The sequence below is a fragment of the Mustela nigripes genome, chromosome 15 (genome assembly GCF_022355385.1).
Source record: "Mustela nigripes isolate SB6536 chromosome 15, MUSNIG.SB6536, whole genome shotgun sequence".
Lineage (NCBI taxonomy): Eukaryota > Metazoa > Chordata > Mammalia > Carnivora > Mustelidae > Mustela > Mustela nigripes.
In genome coordinates, this window is record NC_081571.1 from 44,660,929 (window position 1) to 44,680,798 (window position 19,870).

The window sequence follows — 19,870 nt, forward strand, 5'->3', positions numbered from 1 at the left end:
CATTCTGCATTTAAGGATGATACTGTTTTGTAAGCAGGCTCACTTCCATTGTCTGTGGCAAAGAATGTGATATATTTTGCTTTCATTGGACAAATGTAAGTCATACATAACCATTTTGTTTCCCGATCATAGAAGCAGAGGCTTTTACACCTTCCATGATGCAAGCAGTCCTGGGCTGCGCCCGGTCCCGTTGGACTGATCTGTCAGTTCCTGTTCCTCACCTGTCTTCCTTCTTGCTTAGGTGAGCTGAAGTCTGCTTCTGATGGAGCAGGGTAGAATGTGAAAGGGAAGATTAAACAGCTCACCTGGGTTTCCAAGCCTCAGCTCATATTCAATATCAAAAGCCAGAGAACCTCAAAGGTCAGTGAATGTCACAGGGTCTTGGTATAGCTAATAACAAAGGAATACTTTCTTTCCATATTCTTTTCGCCACAGATACCTCTTCAGAGAACTCTGAAAAGGAAGAGGAGGAAATTGTAGAGTACAAGCAACAGTCATATGCCAAAGGGAGTAACACCCTCACTTCTTAAAATTCCAAGTTTAAATATTAAAATGAAAAGGGTTTAAAATACTTTCTACAAGTTATTTTGAATTAAAACATAACTCAAGCCATAGAGACAGCCATTATGGTAAAGATAAAGATGATAAAATGCTTCAGTATCTACATTCAATCAAGGAAAAGAGCTCAATTAGAAATGTTTAGGGGTGCCTAGGTGGCTCAGTCAGTTAAGCTTCTAACTCTTGATTTCAGCTCAGGTCATGATCTCAGGGCTGTGAGATCAGGCCCACATCAGGCTCTGCACCGGCTATGGAACTTACCTAAGATTCTCTCCTCTTCCTTCCCCTGCCCTTCCATGCTTCTTCTCTCTCAGGAGAAAAAAAAAGTAAAAAAAAATAATAATTTTTATGATTTTCTGCTTGCCCCTAGGCCCCTATTACCTTGATTTCTTTTTTTTCTTATTTTATATCAAAATATTAGATACACATGGTGGAAAAAAATAATGTTTGTAATGAGAAAGTTTCTCCATTCAAATATTGTCCTACACCCAGTCTAGTACCCTGTGTAAATGGTATTTACATGTTATTATTATTTTTTTTAATTTAGAGGTAGATAAGATCATAGCTCTAAAAACATAATTATAGCAATAATTGTAGATTTAACTACCGGTACTTCATAAGGAAAAAATAATTAACTTCTAGTTAACCCAAATAGTAGTCTTCATTGATTTCACATTTTTGACAAGTATACTATCATTACACTATGGTTTGATTTTTCAATGTTTTATTGATTACTTTCCTACCAATACATAATAACCTTAAAATTCAGTTTCTTTTTCCATGAAGTTTAATGCAACTCTTTTGAGTTGAAAATCCCTGAAGAATACTAAGATTATCTGTCATTTTTTAGTCAATAAATATTTATTGAACATCTAACATATTCCAGAAATAGTTTTAGTCAGAGAGCTCAGCAGAGAACAAAATAGGTAAACAAAGAAACAAACAAAAAAAAACCCTGTCCTCAAGGGCTTACATTCTAATACAATAGCTCCAAATTTCAATGCCATGAACACCATATGCCTAACAAATATTTCCAGCATCAAGTCAAATACAATATTTTTTGCCATTTTCCATTAATTGCTCAAAAATTTGCTATACTCCAATTTATTAAATACTAATTTTTTCTTCAATTGTTTGTTTTTTGTGGAAGTGTCTGTTTTTTATTGATGATAAAAGAGGAATGCGGCTTCAACATATGCTAAATTTAGCTGCCTCACAATCACATTTTATGTAAAATGAAAGTCCTCTTCTCTCTCAGCTACTTTTAGAACATCTTTCTAAGGATGAACTCATTATTGTGCAAGATTGTTGCTCAGATATCATATTTTTAGAGTCAGTGTTTTCTGAATTCTCATATATTTAGAGTAGTTTTTCCTGATTCCCCCATATGTGTCCCTTTGAAAACTAGATAAGCCTTTTGTCAGCTTTTTAAAAATATGTATATATATATATGTATATATATATACTTACCAATATTTATGTTATATATATTATAGATACATGTCATAGTACTTGATTAAAAGATGAATGTAATGCTATTTAGCAACTATATATGTATATATGCATATATAATTTGCCCACAACATACCAATTTATTAGTTACATATGTTTAATTAGAACATATAAGTGGGTTTACATTGATTTCATTATTCAAACTTTAACTGAAGTAATTTCACATGCTTTTCATTAATGAGTTGTTGTTGTGGTTGTTGTTAACATCCTGTACGTCCTTTTCAATCAGCATACACTAATTGTTCATGAAAATTTGGACTTGGCCCTAGTGGTAGTGTCATTGTAGCAGGAAACAAAGGAAGCAATAAAGACACGGTACATGTCTTTCCGACAGGAGGTACTTTACCCACCTGCAGGAAGCTACTCAGGAAGTGAGGCTCCTAATCTCCCACAGACACTGGGAGGTAGGGGTGTCATCTTCCTTGACGTTTACATTTCAAAGATATGGTTCTCACGTCCTAGGGGAAAACATTTCTTTGCCAAAAACCTGGCAAAAGGTCAATCTAGTTTTTAATGGTACATGTAGTAATTCACAGAATAAAGTACTTATTGGTTTTCTATAGTACTTTGTCCAAGAAAAAGGAGAGGGTCGTCTCTTTCCGTATTTTCAACTGAGAGAAGTGATCCTCTTACTTTAAATTCTTACTTGTCCTTATAACATTTATATGAGTTGTCTGATTGAATATTATCTCCAAGAGTCCTCTCAAAATTATATAAACTTGAGGCAACTTGCAACCCGGATGTATCTTCAAGATTGTCCCATAGCTTCATTTTCTTAAGTGGATACAGGAACAGTCCAAATGATCACAGAGAATATTTTTTAATAAGTGATGAAAGAGGAAACATAGTTTCCTTATGTTTTTTATCTCTTTACGAAAATAAAGCCTCCAGCGAAAGACAATGTTGATTTTATAAAACAGTGACTAAAACATTAGCTGTATGTGTTTTCTTCAGGAAAAGAGAAAAACCTTAGCGATGAGGTTGATTTCAGGATGTGTGAAAGTCAGAAGAAAGAAAATAAATGGTTTCAATACTATGGGAAGTAAAGCGCTGATTAGAAATGAGAAGCCCTGTAAATGAAAATCGGAGGTTTAATGATTTTTGCCTTAGTTGCTAAACCCCTTATAATGCATGTCATTAGAAAACGATTTAAATATCTGGTGAAGACACACAAGGGGGCAAATTCCAAAGGTGGTTTTGGACCCTTATTAAAAATGCAGGGAAATCGTAGCTCCACATTACAATAGTAATTAACTGTGGTTAAAGGCACCCTGAAGAGATGCAATTACCTTTAAAATAATTCTGCAATTTAAGATGTATATTTAATGCATTTATTTTTCAGTTAATTGATAATTTGCCAGTTTAATTAATGTGAAATCTCTCACTACAAGACATAGTGAACATTCTTCATTCATTTGGGAATATTTATATTGCTATTTCTTGCAAGTAATACTTAAGATGACCATCTTACTCGGTATAGCTAAATATAATATTCTTAGAAAGTAGATGAGAATAAAGCAGATACTACAGGGCATGTTCATTTATTGAGTCATTTAAATTTATAGTCATTCATAAGAACAATAATAATTCTCCTTGAAACAAAATAATTATTTCCACATTTTTAAAATAAATTGACTGTAGTTATTTTATAATGGGTTGGAAAGTCAGGAAATAGAAATTTATAACAAATACTAAACATAGTTATATTTCTAAGTGGCTTACCCCAGGCCCTATTAACAGATTAGAAACATTTCATGATTGTTTAATGGAGGGTGGATTTCTATTAATCAAATCCTGCTTTATACCAATTCCCATCATTAAAAGAGAGACTCGTTTTGTCAAAAGTAAAAATTGCTGCTGGAAAATTTAATTGATAAAAATTAATGGTAAAATTTAAATATGCATTAGAGAGGAAATGATAATTATAAATTTAAAAATCTTAATAGCAAAGCCATTTACAAAATAAATCTCAGGGTAAGCACATACTTCAATATTTGAATTATTTACAACAGGATTACTTGTTTTCACTGATTTAAAAATCGTAGAGCATGTAATCCCTAACATTTCATTGACTTCGTTAAGTTTTCCTCTAGCCTCAAATGGTTTCATTACTTCTACCTTTGTGCCTTGAGTGAAAATATTGCTCTTCTTCTCTTCTCCTCTGTCACTTGAACTTACTGACCTCTATTGAGACATTCCCACCTCATAATATCCATAAACTCTGTCACAGGTATTAATGACGAGAAACTCCTAAAATAGGGTATAAGCCATTTCTATTATTTGACAGTGGAGGGGAAGTTGAAGGCTCATGTTTACTGAATCACATAGGAGAGCAGTGTGGTCTGAAGCCAAAGACAATAATAAAGAAACTATCAAAGACTATTAAAAGAACTATAATTTCGGGGTGCCTGGGTGGCTCAGTCTTTAAGGGTCTGCCTTTGGCTCAGGTCATGATCCAAGGGTCCCTGCTTGTTGGGAAGCCTGCTTCTCCATCTCCCTCCTCCCCACCTCTCCCGCTTTTGTTCTCTCTCTCCCGCTGTCTCTCTCTCTGTGTCAAATAAATGAATAAAATCTTAAAAAAAAAAAAATCTATAATCTCTTAGTTTAAAGGGATAATTTATACTTAACATAAACATCGGATTTAATTGTCTAACTACTATATAGCTGTTTCCTTGTTTGTTTGTTTGCTTGTTTTTAATCTAGCATCTCAGTTCCATAGGCAGATGGAATCTGAGAGGTTCTGGGTTGCAAACCTTATTCTCTACTCTTTCCAAAGACTCTGAGAGTGGCAAGACGTTCTTTCAAAAATTATTTTTTGTAGCTATCATCAAGGCAAGCACAACAGAGGAAGGTTTAGGGAATAAAAATATTATGATTATTTAGTAAAAGTCTACTTAGTCACCAGTGACACCCATTCGCTTATTCAATGTCAATTCTCAAATGAAGAGATAAATGGAAGGATGTTCCAAACAAAAACTGGAGCAAATTATTTGCAAAATTAAACAGATTGTAGGATGTATATGGAAGTTCAGATAGTCAAAAAGAGTCAAGACTTATTACAGAAGAAGAAAGAAGTGAAAACACCTTTTACTATCAAATATTACAACATACTAGAAAACTATTTAGTCAAGCCTGTGACAGCGGCACAGAAATAGAAGGCTAAATCAACAAAATAGCATAAAGAAAAGGTGGAAACAGGTTTATAGATACATGGACCCTAGACTTAAAATAAACTTCTTTACAGTGCAAAGAAGAATGAATAAATAAAAAAGGAGAATAATTCATGATATCTGTGTAGTGAAAAATGTTTTATACTGACAGAAAAAGCAGAAACTATAAAGAAAATAATTGATAAATTTGAATGCATTAAAACTAAGAATTTCTGCTCATACAGAAGAGCTATTAAGAGAATGTAAACTTAGCCATTGGGAGACTGGGCTGACATTTCCAACAACTGACAAGGGGCTCATATCCAAACTACAGACAGAATCCCCAAAATCAATAAATGGAAGACATTCAAACCAATAGGTAATAAACAAGTCGAGTATATATATTAAAGAAATGAAAATTCAAAAGACCTGTAAACATATAGAAATGGGTCACCCCTCAGTAATAAAAAAAAATAAATAAAATCACAGTTATATATAATTATAACCCCAGAAGCATGACTACTACTGAAAAATCTAACTGTTGACAAGTTTGTCAAGCAAAATAAATTCCCATACACTATCACAGAGGACTGTTAATTAGTGACATTCACTCTGGAAAAGAATTTGACATTGTCTGGTGACAAAAACTCTTTCTTTGACCAAATTTTAGTCAGGCTCTTTTGAGCTCAGTTTAGGACCAGTCCTGGAACTGGACTTGCAGGTATTCTGCTAAGTAATTTTTTTTTTTTTTTGGTGAGAATCTCCCAACCCATCATATATGACCACCCTTGATATCTGATAGAGTTCTTCATTCTCTTCTCTTCATGTTTAAGTCCCTGGTCTGCCTTTACCAAGAATCCTGGTAGGTCAGTTTAACAAAAATCCCCTTGATGCTTGATGTTTTCTGTTAGCAATTTTTCATCCACTGACCCCTTTACTCTGCCTCTTGATTATAAATGCCCACATTTCACTGATGTATTTAGAATTAAGCTCAATCTCTATTCCCTACTGCAATAAAGTTTACTCCTATTACAGAAGTCTTGGGTAAACCCTTCCTGTTTTAACAAGTATCATAGGGATTTTTCTTTAACATTGGTCAGGTAAATAATTTGCATACCCTGTGACCTGGCTATTCCTTTTTAGCTATATACCTTGCAAAAATGTGTTCTTACATGTGACAAGATACTAATACCCAGGAACACTCATAGAAACATCATTGTGTGTATTCCAAATAGAAAACTACTCAAATATTCATTAAACATAGAATAAAGAAATGCAATTTTTTCAAATAATATAAAGTAAAAATAAAGGCCAACTGCAAGCAACAACATGTGTGAATCTTGAAAAATAATACTGAAAATGAGAGGGTAAATAGAAAAGAATGTTTTCTGCAAAAATAAATTCAAATGCAGTCTAAAAACAAATCATGCATTATATAAGCCCTCATACTGTGATGGTCCTTTGGTATGTCAAATTGCTTAGGCAACAGTTTCCAGTTATTCATTCTAACACTAAGTATTTTGTAAATGCCATTAAATCCATAATCAATGGATTTTCAGTAAGAGATATTATCCTGAACAATCTGACTGTCCTGACTCAATCAGTTGCACAGTTTTAAGGACAGAACTGAGGTGTCCCTGAAGAAGAAGAAATTATGCCTGTGGCTCACAGTTTCAGCTCATCCATATGCTCTCCTAGTGGCCCACCCTATAGTTATGAGACTTGACTACTGAGCTCCAACTATTGCATAAGTCAATTTCTTACAATTAATCTCTTAATATATATCTTATACTGGTTCTGTTTCTCTGTTTGCACCATGACTACTGCATACATATACTGCACAGGCAAAATTAGATAAGAAAACTTTAAAGAAGAGCACAGAATTGAGAACATTAAAGGCTGGAGATGAGATTATTATGGTCAAAAAATATCTATATAGAGGCCTCTGAGTGCTGGGGCTTCTGAGCGGTGGAAAAAAAATATTTTTTTACTTGAGTTGTGATAACAAGTTTTCATTATAATCATTTATTAATGTGGACATACAGTTTTATCTATTTTTCTAAGTTTCCAGTTTTAAAAAGTTTCAAAACTCTAACTTTTGTGTATTTATTTATGTTGATATTATATGGAAATATATATACATATATATTTTTCATTTAATCTGCTATTGGCCAATGTTCTGTGGGATAATATTTTACTATTTTTTTCCCAGATTTGCAGTGTTTTCTATAGGGTACATTACAGTGCCTTTTTTTTTTTTTTAACTCCATCATGCAAACTAATCACTATGTAATAAATACATGCTGTGAGACTAAGTGATGTGTATGAAATTTGGTTAGTGAATATTCTGTTTCAATGTTCTAAAGTATAGTGACCAATTTGTCAGTTTTATTTATTATATTTATCATTTGAGGAAATGTATAAGCTTTGTCCAGGGCAGACGGAGTTTTTGAATTAAGAAAAAGGCTACTCTGACTTTTTTTGCCTCACATCTTACAAAGCTGATCTGGGTTTGAGTATTCTTTGAAGTTAACATTTAGTTCTGTCATATGGTATATCCTGGGGGAGAAGGAAGGAGATATCCTAAAAATGGTAAGCATACAGATTTTTAAAACTCGTTTGAAGTTTAAAAAATTATTTAAAATAGTTTTAAAATAGTCTCCTTTTGAGAGTGTATTTTGAAATCATTAATAATAAATATTTATGTATTTTGAAATCATTAATAATAAATAATACAATATAGAGTATAGATTTGTATGTTGCTTTTAACATAAAGGGATACTCTCACAAATATTAAAAATAGTCTATAATAGAATGTCATTTTGAAGTTTTCAAAATCCACTCACTCTACACCAAAAATAATGTTTATATTAATTTACTATTAGAACTAACATGTTTAGTAACATTTATATTCAGATTCCAAACATTCAGGAAATCATTCAAATTCCAGGTGTATATCTCACATCTATCACTAGATTTTTTGTGTCATACTGTCAAATTCAGAAAGGCAGTCCTTGAATTAAATACTCCAGTTCAAGCTTTAACATAGGGATGAAAGTTGATCTAACTTGACAGTTCTCTAGAAATAATCATTCTGACATGTCAAAGATGGTACATGTCCAGATCTCTACATTATTCAAAAATGATGAGATCTAAGGAAAGGAAAAGAAATGACACAAAGGCCTACATCCAAGAATTAAATACTTAAAATGCAAAAACACGGTATAATTCATACAGGGTTGTATGGCCTTGGAAGATGGGAATATAGCAGTATACCTCATTACACCTATTCACTGTTTTTCTCAACGTTTTCCCACATCCAATGAACTTTACAAATTCGAGAAATTATGGGAGAAGGTGGATAAGACAAACTTTTGACACTTAACTTCTATGATCAGTCATCTTTTGATGTGATTTGTTGGTAATTTGCAGGTAACCAATGGTACAAAGAGATTAGAACGCTAACCATCTGGTATCTAAAGTTTTGACGGAATTGTTCTTTTGAAAGAATTTAGGAATTTTGTCCTTGTAATTCGGTCCAAGACATTTTCCGGAACTACTGATTATGTTCTATTGTCTGTCTGCCTTGTTTCATTGGTTATTTATGTCACAGATTGTTTGAAACTATTGGCTATTTCCCCCATTTCTCCCCATTTATAACATTTAGTCATTTAGCAATGACTAAATCCTTTTGGGAACTTAATGCTATAAAATATCAGGTCTAAGGTTTTTATTTCTATTCACAAATGGAATTAATGATTTCCCCCAACTACACCATTTGAATTAAGACCTTATCGGCAAGAATCACCTCTAGAGTTGACGTGGTAGTTCAGTTACATTTGCCCAACTGAGCCTTAGATCTCTGTGAGGAGTCCACCATAACGACACTGCAGTCAGCCTATGAATAACAAACTAGCTGAGCTGAGTCAGCTGGGTCATCTATTGCTCTCTGCTCACAGAGGAGAGCTGGAAGTGATAGATAGCTCCATTAACTCTGCCTGACTAATGCACACTTGGGGAACACCAAATTGGGAACATTTTTTTTATCTTTCTGAGACAAACTGCAGGGATGCAGTTGGTTCATTCTCTACTTGTAATAAGGACGGTATTTGGAAAAATGAATAATAGCAACAGAAAGCAGTAAAAATAATATTTTGTATCATAGAATAGTATTTTATTTTTATTTTTTATTTATATTTTTTGTCACCATACAGTACATCATTAGTTTTTGATGCAGTGATTTTTAATGAACACAATTCAGGTCGGACTATCAAAATATTTTCTCAGCATTATTTACAAATATCTGAGAAAACTTTGACATTCAATGTCTGAAATCAAACATCAAATAGTGTTAGCTTAGGTAGAATGGCAATCCTCAAAGTATTAATATGTATATATCTGATACATTATAGGTCCTATTTATAATGGTGCAATATGTATATGAGATTGTTATATATGGTCAGGGAATACGTAAAAGTTTAGGACAGAATCACAATTGTTTCCTAATTTCCATCATTAAACATACAAAGGTATCATCACTTCTCTTTTAGGTTTAAAGAGAAAAATTAAAATTTGAAGTTTTGATATGCTAATCCCTCAAATTCTTATAATTGTTTTATTTGAGATTGTGTTAATAAATAGGCTAATGAGAGCATAGGCAATGCCCTTCCATATCATTTGCCAGTTTGAAATGAGTTATGCACAAGAGTCAGATACCAGAAATCGACAAGATTTCTGCATGGCAATTCCTTCTTTTATTCACATCACCAGCTCTATGTAAGTTACTTAAATTACTTTACTAATTAAAAATGGTAATGGAAAATAAATCAAGTACAAGGCACTTGTAAAAGCAAAGGGAAAAAAGGAGTCATTTCAAACTCAGTGTTGTTCTATTAGATGTCATTGTAATTATAATAAACAATTATCATTTTCTGAAGGATTTACAATAACTACATTTCATCTTCCCCATTATATCATTTCCCTTACATTCCCATCCTCCTCTTTTTTATGAAAAAAAAAATCATTATTTTCTTAAAGGATTTGAGGAACTGTTTAAGGCACTGAGAATTCTAAGATGAGTATTTTCATCATCTCTGACCTTAGGGAGGAAAAAAGAAGAAAATATAAATTAAAAATTTCAAAATAATATTCATTCAACAGATGGAATTGATTACCTAACATATTTCACGCACTATTCTTGGCCTTTGTACTTGATAGAGAATAAAGGTAAATGTATTTTTTTTCGAGATTTTATTTATTTATTTGAGAGAGAGAGAAAGAGCAAGCCCAGAAGGGGTGGGGCATTGGGAAGGACAGAGGGAGAGGGAGAAGCAGACTCTCCACTGAGCAGGAAGCCTGATGCCAGGCTTGATCCCAGGACTCTGGGATCACGACCTGAGCCAAAGGCAGACATTTAACTGACCAACCAAGTCATCCAGGTACCCAAAAATTAAATATAGTCTATGGCTTCATGGAGTTTAGGGTATGTAGAAACAGACATAAATTAAGTGATCACACAGAAAAATATAAAATTTCAATGGTGGAAGAGCTTTGAAAAAAAGAGATATATAGTAGCCCCACTTATCTGCTGGGGATACATTCCAAGACCCCCAGGGGTTGCCTGAAAGCGCAAATAGTACTGAACCTTATATATACGGTGCTTTTCCCCCCATACTTACAAACCTATAATAAAATTTAATTTATAAATTAGCCCTGCATTGGACTCTGTGCCAAAATAATAACTAATAATAGAACAATTACAATAATACTGTAATAACAGTTATGTGAATGTGCTCTCTTTTTTAAAATATCTTCCGGCATTCACCTTTCTTGTGATATGGGATAATAAAACACCTACATTGTGAGATGAAATGAGGTGAACGTCATTGTCATTGTTACATAGTGTTAGGCTACTACTAACCTTCTAGCAATAAGTTAGAAGGAGGAGTATCTTCTTCCAGACCATGATTGTCCACAGATTACTGAAACCAAGGAAAACAAAACCTAAGTGGGGGGACAACTACTGCCAAGGAAACTTACTAATCTGGGTAAGGATGAGCTTTCATGAAGACAAAGCTATTGGATTGCTATGTATGGGATGGATGGGGATTTACTGAATGCAGTGTGGAAGGGGGATGCACCAGACAAAAGAAACAGCATGTGATAAAAGGAGACATGGCACAGACAGTGAACAGAAAGATTCCAGTGTGACCAGACCTCTTACAGATTGGAGGAGAGTGGTCCAAAACAAGGATGGAGAAACTGGAATAAGACAGCTCAAATAGTAGTGTTGTGCACTTAAAAACTTGTTAAGAGGGTAGGTCTCACATTAAATGTTCTTACTATACATACACACATATAAGATACACAAATAATCTTTTGAAGATGATGAATGTGTTTATTACTTTGGTTCCAGAGATGGTATTATGAGTGTATACATATGTCCAATTTCAACAAGATGTATATATCAAATATGTATAGTTTTAAGATATTAAATATGCCTCCATAAAGCTAGGAGAAAGAAAAGACACAATAACTAAAAAAAAAAAAAAAAAAAAAAAGAAAGGAAAATAAACTCAGTTCAGACAAGGCAGAATATACAGGTTTACAGATACTGGGTTTTTCCCTGACTCCTAAAAAGCAGAAAGATTTTAAGTACAGACTAACATGATTAGATTAGCAGGTTTTACAAAATATCATTGTGTCTGAGTGTGGAGACAAGATAAAAGAGAATGCAAGAGCAATGAACAGGGTATGGTAGTCCAGGGCTACCAGGGTGGCTCAACTGGTTGAGACCCCCACATTTGGGTTCAACTCAGGTCATAACCTCATGGGTTGTGGAACCAAGCCCCGCATTGGACTCTGTGCTCAGTAGAAGTCTATTTGAGGATGCTCTCTCTCTCTCTCCCTCCCCATAAATAAATATTTATTATTTATTTAATAAATAAATAAATCTTTTTTTTTTTTTAGATTTTATTTATTTATTTTTCAGAGAGAGAACACAAACAGGGAGAGAAGCAAGCAGAGCAAGCAGAGGGAGAAGCAGACTCCCTGCTAAACAAGGAACTCAATACAAGATTCAGTCCCAGGACCTTGGGATCATGACCTGATCCGAAGACAGACATATAACCAACTGAGCAACCCAGGAGTCTCATAAATAAATAATTCTTAAAAAAGAAGCATAAGGAGAAGAAGAAGGAGGAGGAGGGTGAAGAGGAAGTGGTGATGGTGGAGGTAGAGGTGGAGGTGGAGAGGAAGAAGAAGAAGCAGCAGCAGGAGAGGAAGGGGAAGTCAAGATGGAAGACAATGGTAGATCAAACTACTGGGTGGGCAAGAGATGGAGGGACGTGAATGAAGTAAGAGATATTTATGATGCAAATATCATTAAGATTGATGGTAGATTAAAATAGGGAGGGACCAAGAGAGGGAGAAATTAAAGTTAACTTTCAAAAACAAATCCTTAAACAATGAAATTTGAAGACCTTTTAGTTTAGTGAACATATCCAATTGCTGGGAAGGTGGTGCAGGCCAGTTCCAAAGAGACAAAGGCTCTTCCACTCATGACCCTTCACAACCCTTCTGGAACTCACCCTTTGTTCCTCTTCACCTGGATGTCCATCAGTATTTCAAAATAAAGTTGGTAAACATGCAAAGGAAAGTTATCATTCAGACGTTTGAAATGAAATGAACAGTGGCTCTCTTCATTACCATAAAAATAATTAGAGGGAAGCCATGTTTGGGAAGCTGACAGGGGAAAAAAGGGAGATTATTAGTTACTTTGTGGACTTGTTTAGTTTTTGGCACTTTTGAAATATGCAAGTGGAAATGTCAAGAAGGTGGCTGGTCACCTCATAGATTAGACCAGGAGCAAAGTGTTAAAAAACATACAGGGCACAGAAGAAATTCCTATAGGGTTTAGAAGAGAGTCCAGCACAGAATTTTGGGTATTTCCAATATCAAATGGCTGCATACAAATTATAAACCTGTAAAGGACATCAGGAATTTGTTGCCAAAAAAGACATTAGAATAAGATTATGCTATCTTAGTCACAGAAGCCTATGAGAAGCAGATCTTTCAAGGTAAAGGAATGTTGGAAAATATTGAATAGTTTTCAGAGGTCAAATTATACAATGACAAAAATATATATGTCAACATAGTGACTGGCACAAATCATTATGTATATATCTATGGAACAGAATATTTAACTGATAATATAAATTGTCAAGGTTAGAGGAAAAGCTGAATTAAAAGAAAAAAAGAATTAAGCCAATAGCATAGGGTTCCTGAGACCAGAGAGATCTGAGGTGGGTACAGGTACAGATTGACTGTACAGAAGTCAAAGGACAGTTGGATGTGTTTGTAGGTAGGTTGTTTTATCTGGTAGCAGGAAATTTAGAGCACTGAAATCGGATAACGTCTAATTTCTCTATGAAATATGTGTCAAGTTATCTTTGGGGAGGAAGCAGAATTGAAGAATATTTATTTGTTTGAAGGAGAGCAGGGAGATTCATAAGTTTGAAGTGAAACTGCATCTACTACATCACAGAACATGGAAAAGGAATGAATGAAAGAATGAATGAATGAATGAAAGAAATCAAGGTTGGCCCAAGGATTATGAAAGTGTAGCTAAGGGACACAGTTAACTCAGCTGAAAATTAGTGAAAGTCTCATAAAAATGATTTATGAGCTGAGTCTAGAAAGACAAATAGGAGAATATTAGGGAAGGGAGAAACATTATTATTAGTAAAGGGCATCTCATTTAGAGAAGCAGACAGAAGAGTACCTTCAAGAATTTCAGTGTGGCCCAAGTCAGCTGTGTGTCAGGATGGTTCTGCCCTTGCTTCCACCTAAGGTGAGTCGCTGAGGTCTTGAGGCTCTGTTCCAGGTGCTCTGATAGTGGTTGCTCTTTTCTCCCCAGCAAATTTGTCCCGGCAAAGACCCAAATTTAGCTGAGAGAATCAGTGAGGAAAATGTAATTACCACACTTTTTCTTGCAGGTTGAGTAACTTACCTTCATTCCAAAAGACAAATGAAGTCAGTCAGTTACTCTTTCGGAACAGTTAATAAACGAATGGGGCTTTCGGGGTTGTTGGTGAAAATCAGTTCAATGTGAAAATAAAATATGTGTATTCTTTCTATTATCATTTTTTATTATCATTTTTACTACCTTGAGTATTGTGAGTGATGACTTCTGAGGAGGTAAAAAACATGCAATCTATTTCACCACTGTTATTAATGACATTAGAAAATGGGCATTAATTACTAAAGTGAATTATACTAATAATAAACTAATATTTTCACATTTAATAGCCAATGAAAGGATTAATGGTTATTGTTTAATTCATTTTTTTGCTACTAAGCTTAATGTTTTTATGTCAATTTTTATTACTGTGTTTATTATTCTTAGGAGTTCTAATACATCAGGAATGCATTTATGGGTATGTTCTAGAGCATATATTTTCTGATGATTTGAAATAAATGGTTTTGAAAACATAATTCAGTGCTATCATTATTCACAGCATAAGTGCTTTGTTGTATTCCATATTTACAGATAAGTATCATGTTGACATTGTGTGTGTTCAAACACTGAATTACATGATACAAAATTTGAAATGGCATTAATACTCTATCAAACTTTTGATGCAAGACTAATAATGAAATAGGTTTTGCTATATTAGCAGCCATAACATTTAAAATTACTAAACCAGTATAATTCCTGGCTATTTAGGAGATCATTTTTGTCTTCTAATTTACTAAGTTACTTGATTTTGCTGCTGAGTTTTGTTCTTTCAATATGTTATCATATATCTTATTTAAGTGTATCTTCTATGGAGTGCATATTACTATATAAATACATATATGGTTTTAACTTTTTTTTTTTTTTTTTTGCCTCTTTCCTTGTTTGCTACTCTGTGTCAACTAGACAAAAGAGTCTGGCTCAAAGTGGTTACTGCATGAATACATCTGGTTAAATGTGTAATTTGTCAATGGCTTTTAATTATCTTAAGAGAGATTTCAAATTTTTCAATTTAAATTATTTTATGTTGTCTTCTTCATGGCACTGAATTTTAGGCGGGTTCTTTTTCAAAGTATTTTTCCATTAAGCCAAAAGCAACACATAATTTTTATATAATAAGCAAATGTAATTGTTACATACATCAGTTGGGAACATTTGGCTAGACATAAAGACATAAAATTGGCTTAAACCATAATGACACTTGCTGTTACTTAAATTCCAAAGTCATGTCCAGTTGTTGAATAGATGACTGAGAGAAACCACCAGTTGCTCAGAATACCTCATCACTCACTAAATATCATGAGTATGTAGGTGATGCCTTACTCACAGTTGCAAGATAGTTGCTGCAGCTGGCAGCATCTTTCCCACTCTCATCTCTCCCAACACGGGGGGCAGCAGCAAATAGGAAGGAAGGAAGGAAAGAAGGAAGGAAGGAAGGAAAGAAGGAAAGGGGAAAAAAATGGAAAGGAAAAGAAAAGGAGGGGAAGGGAAGGAAGAAAGGGAGGTAGGAAGGAAGGGAGGAAGGAAGGAAGGAAAAGAAAGAGAATGAAAGAAAAAGGGAAAAGATTTTTCTTTCTGTAGGTTTTGGAATGGGTTAGTATAATAAAAATAAATTTAATTTTTTATTATATTTATTCATGGAGTACCCATGATGTACTTCAAAATGTTGTTTTCTGGTTTCTTACTAATTGACTTGTTTCATTCCATTTCATTTACTTCAGGAGCTCATTCCTCATTCCTTCTCCCCCCCCCCTCTCTGCCCTCCCTCAGAATTATTTCATGCTTTTTTTAAAATTCCATGTTTCAAAAGTCAAAATCTAATTCAATCATTTTCCATATATCAAGAAGTCAGCAGTTATTTTCTGTATCCACAGACACAAAAATAAAAACTTTGTTTGTGCTGTGGTGAAATATGAATTTTAGAAGCTATTTGAACTCAAATAAATCTTTACTTTTTAATCCCCTCCTTCAGGAATGTCAACTTCTTCACAGGAAACTTTTTCTTGGTGTTTTAAAAATGCCAAACATTTTCTAATATTACAAAAAAAATAACCAAAGTATAATTGCTTTATAACACTATCTTCTTCTGGTAACAACTTCTTTTTTTCCCCCCCTAATTGCCCAGTGATCTCTTTTTCATTAATACTTCTTCCATTATCTATTTCTACTGCCTCCAAAAAATGTCTAACTTTATCCTGTAGATCTGTCCATGGTCATCTCTGATTGCTCCCAGACATGAATGCCTCAATTATTATTTTTTTGTGTGATCTACTTTAATATTTCTTTTTTAAAATTTAATTGTATTTTATTTTTTTTCAGTGTTCCAAAATTCATTGTTTATGCATCACACCCAGTGCTCCATGCAATATGTGCCCTCCATAATACCCACCACCAGGCTCAACCAACTCCACCCCCCTCCAAAACCCTCAGTTTGTTTCTCAGAGTCTGCAGTCTCTCATGGCTTGTCTCCCTCTCCGATTTTCCCCCACTTACTTCTCCTCTCCATCTCCCAATGTCTTCCATGTTACTCCTTATGCTCCACAAGTAAGTAAAACCATATGATAATTGACTCTTTCTGCTTGACTTATTTCACTCAGCATAATCTCGTCCAGTCCCTTCCATGTTGATACAAAAGTTAGGTATCCGTCCTTTCTGATGGAGGCATAATACTCCATTGTATATATGGACCATATCTTCTTTATCCGTTCATCCATTGAAGGACATCTTGGTTCTTTCCATAGTTTGGTGACTGTGGCCATTGCTGCTATGAACATTGGCCCTTCTTGAACAGATTGGCCCTGCTATGAACAGAAGGCCCTTTTTTTCACTACTTCTGTATCTTTGGGTTAAATACCCAGTAGTGCAATGGCAGGCTCATGGGGAAGCTTTATTTTTAATTTCTTAAGGAATCTCCACACTGTTTTCCAAAATGGCTGCACCAACTTGCATTCCCACCAACAGTGTAAGAGGTTCCCCTTTCTCTACATCCTCTCCAACACTTGTTGTTTAGTGTCTTGTTGATTTTGGCCATTCTAACTGGTGTAAGGTGGTATCTCAATGTTGTTTTTATTTGAATCTCCCTGATGACTAATGATGATGAACATTTTCTCATGTGTCTATTAGCCATTTGTATGTCTTCTTTGGAGAAGTGTCTCTTCATGTCTTCTGCCCATTTTTGACGTGATTATCTGTTTTGTGCAGTTGAATTTGAGGAGTTCTTTATAGATCTTGGATATCAGCCCTTTGTCCGTAGTGTCATTTGCAAATATCTTCTCCCATCCCATGAGTTGCCTCTTAGTTTTGTTGATTGTTTCCTTTGCTGTATGGAAGCTTTGGATCTTGATGACGTCCCAAAAGTTCATTTTTGCTTTTGTTTCCTTTGCCTTTGGAGATAATCTTGAAAGAATTTGCTGAGGCTGATGTTGAAGAGGTTACTGCTTATGTATTTAATAGCTTTTTCACTCATTCATCTAGCCACATGCCAATTGCTAAGCTATGGTATGTGATATTCTGTGTATTATTTTTTACCAATGACTATATTTTTAAAATATATAGGATGACAGCCTACACGTTTTAGGTATCTATAATCTTACAGTGTCTTTAGTGCCGCATTCTTTCATTTGAGATTTGTTTGTATTTTTCAATTTCCACTTGACGGAAGTACTCTTTAATTTATCTATAAATTGTATTTTTATATCATCTATGTATAATTTCAACAAGCTAATTACAGCTCATTTTGTCCCCACTAATACATACAGTACTATTATTTAAGTATATTTTATTTTCCATTTTAGATGTAGAAAAACTAATTTTCATAACACTCTGTCAAGCATCAAGCTTCAGATAACAATGTGAGTTTAGGTCAAAGTTGGGTCATATTTTAATTCTTGGGAAATAGATTTTGTTCACAAAAATCTAAATTTGTGCTCACGTATGTTGTATTTTAGTCTTTAATTGGAATATTTCCAAAATGGACTATTTTATATTGTAACATTAAACATATATTTCCATCTTACAAGCTGTTACAAGTGATTTAATAAAATACATGAGGTCCAACAGACTTCTTTGAGTTTAAAGCTTAACAGGGTTAAACTGATAGTTTTACATTTTATAATTGTTATTTAACACACGAAGTCAATAAGGTTCAGTAAATACATTCATACAAACATAAATGAACACACACATATGTAATGTTAATATAACATTTTCTTGAAACATATCCAGTGCTTCAGTCAGTTAGACTTAAATTTAGAATCTCATGATAAATTAAATGAATAATTTGGTCTTTTACTTGAATATCACACTCTAGTAATTAGTACCCCCAAATCAAGAAGAGTACCAATCATATTTTAGCATTTCCCTTTAACTTACTTTGTAATGGAGATTGTTGGGGAAAATCTTGACAATCAGAATTCACTAAATCTTTCACTGGTTGATTGATTTTTGTAGGATAGAGACATGAGGGAGGGGGTGGAAGGGATGGCAGTAAATGAAATCACAAAAAGGGATCAAGCCAAGTTCCTCCTCTGTATCAGAGTAACATCTGATTATGAGATTCTCTTATAAAACACAGAAATATCATTTTTCTAGTTTTCTGTTATTTTATAATCATACAGAATACACTAATGGTACAGGATAGATATAATTACTGGTGATCCTGAAGAAGAGTAGGATAAATAAAACAGCACAATAATTTATACAGATAATGATAGATGTTCTATATATCTCATGACTTGCTTCATTAATCTGGGGTAAAATGTAGTCACATTTCTTTTTTTTTTTTTTCCCCAAATAATCACTTGTGCCATTACCTGCTTTATTAGTGAGAAGTATGTTATGTCCTTCATCAGGGCTGTCCTTACACAATTGTTAAAAAAAAATCTCAATTAAGTTATTAATTCTTAAATGAGGGTTTATTCTGTCTTAATCCAGAAAAAAGAGAAGCAGTTGTTTTCTGATGAAACCTCTTCTGCTGTTTCATTTCCCAGTTCCACAGTATTGTTATGGAGCGGCATACTCTCACAGATGATTTGTCTACTACAGGGATGGCACTGGTAGTCCATTTTCTTGAGCAGAATAATTGGAAACCATTCCAAGTTTGCAAAATTGAAATTTTTTTATATCTTACAGACACAATCACTTTTCCTGAAAGCTCAAACATCAAGATGGCAGGTGATTCCAGCATCCCTCAAGATGTATTATTAAACATTTTTCTTTAAATAATACACTACCAAAATGACTTAAAATATTTTTTAAATTTATTTATTTGAGAGAGAGAGAATGAGAAAGAGAGCATGAGAGGGGAGAGGTCAGAGATAGAAGCAGCGTCCCGGCTGAGCAGGGAGCCCAAGGTGGGACTTGATCCTGGGGCTCCAGGATCATGACCTGAGCTGAAGGCAGTGACTTAACCAACTCAGCCACCCAGGCAACCCTACTTAAAATACTTTTAAAACTAGTTCTTCAACCTAGATCTGTCTTTTCCTCGATAGAAGTTTATTTCTTTGTCTTCTAAGACTTCCTGGCACTGATTTTCAATGGGTTGCCAAAATCCCATTCCTTTCTCTAACTTTAAATATGAGAAAATGTTTGGTGATTCCAGCCTACATTTCCCATAAGATCCTGGGATCTTTATGAG